The sequence below is a fragment of the Triticum dicoccoides genome, chromosome 7A, assembly GCF_002162155.2.
Source record: "Triticum dicoccoides isolate Atlit2015 ecotype Zavitan chromosome 7A, WEW_v2.0, whole genome shotgun sequence".
NCBI classification, from domain to species: domain Eukaryota; kingdom Viridiplantae; phylum Streptophyta; class Magnoliopsida; order Poales; family Poaceae; genus Triticum; species Triticum dicoccoides.
Window position 1 is genome coordinate 168,368,703 of NC_041392.1, and position 885 is coordinate 168,369,587.

Below are 885 nucleotides of genomic sequence, written 5' to 3' on the forward strand. Positions count from 1 at the left end.
GCCGGCCTCCCCTATTGGCCGTCCTTCTCCATGGCAACGGCTGGTTCGAGGCGGGGGGGCGGAGCAGGGCCTCTCCTTCCTCTTCTCCTCCTGCCCCCGTCTCCTTCCTCTTCTCCTCATGCCCCTGTCTCCTATTTGTCCATCCCTCTCCTTCTCTCATGGTGGGGCAGTCAATCCCTCTCTCTCATGGTGTGGGGAGGCAGAGGGGCCGGGGAAAGAGGTGGAGGGCGTGGATGGATCCGGCGGCTGCGCCGGGAGTGGAGAGGGGAGGAGGGATGCGGCGCTTCGCCGGAGGAGACGGGCGCGAGTGGCGGCGGCTGGCCGGGTGGAGGAGACGGCGGCGGCGGGGCAGGGAGGCGGGCGCGGTCTAGCTAGGGTTTGGAGGGAGAGAGAGGAGAGGGGTGTGGCGCGAGTGCGGGATGGGCAGAAGGCTAGGTTACCTTAACTGAAACGGCTGCCTTTTATACGCCAGGTTGCGAAATGACGAAAATGCCCTCGGCGGGGCACGAAAATAACAGGCGCGAGTGTGGGATGGGCAGAAGGCTAGGTTACCTTCACTGAAACGGCTGCCTTTTATACGCCAGGTTGCGAAATGACGAAAATGCCCTCGGCGGGGCACGAAAATAACAGGAGGTGGCACGAGCGATTTAAAGGCGACGTGGCTGCCTTCGTTGTGACTACCACTCTAGCCGGGTTTATACGTTCAATTTATATGTTCAATATCACGAAACACGAAATGCATGCGTTTGCGAGTTCCCTTCAAGATTCTTCGCTGACAACAAGTGGTGTGCGTAGCACCGGCTGTACCTAAAACATAGTTGTGATGTGACGATTTTTTTAGGGTGCATTCTGCTATCTCTTGAGCACTGCGTTGGTTTTCCCCGA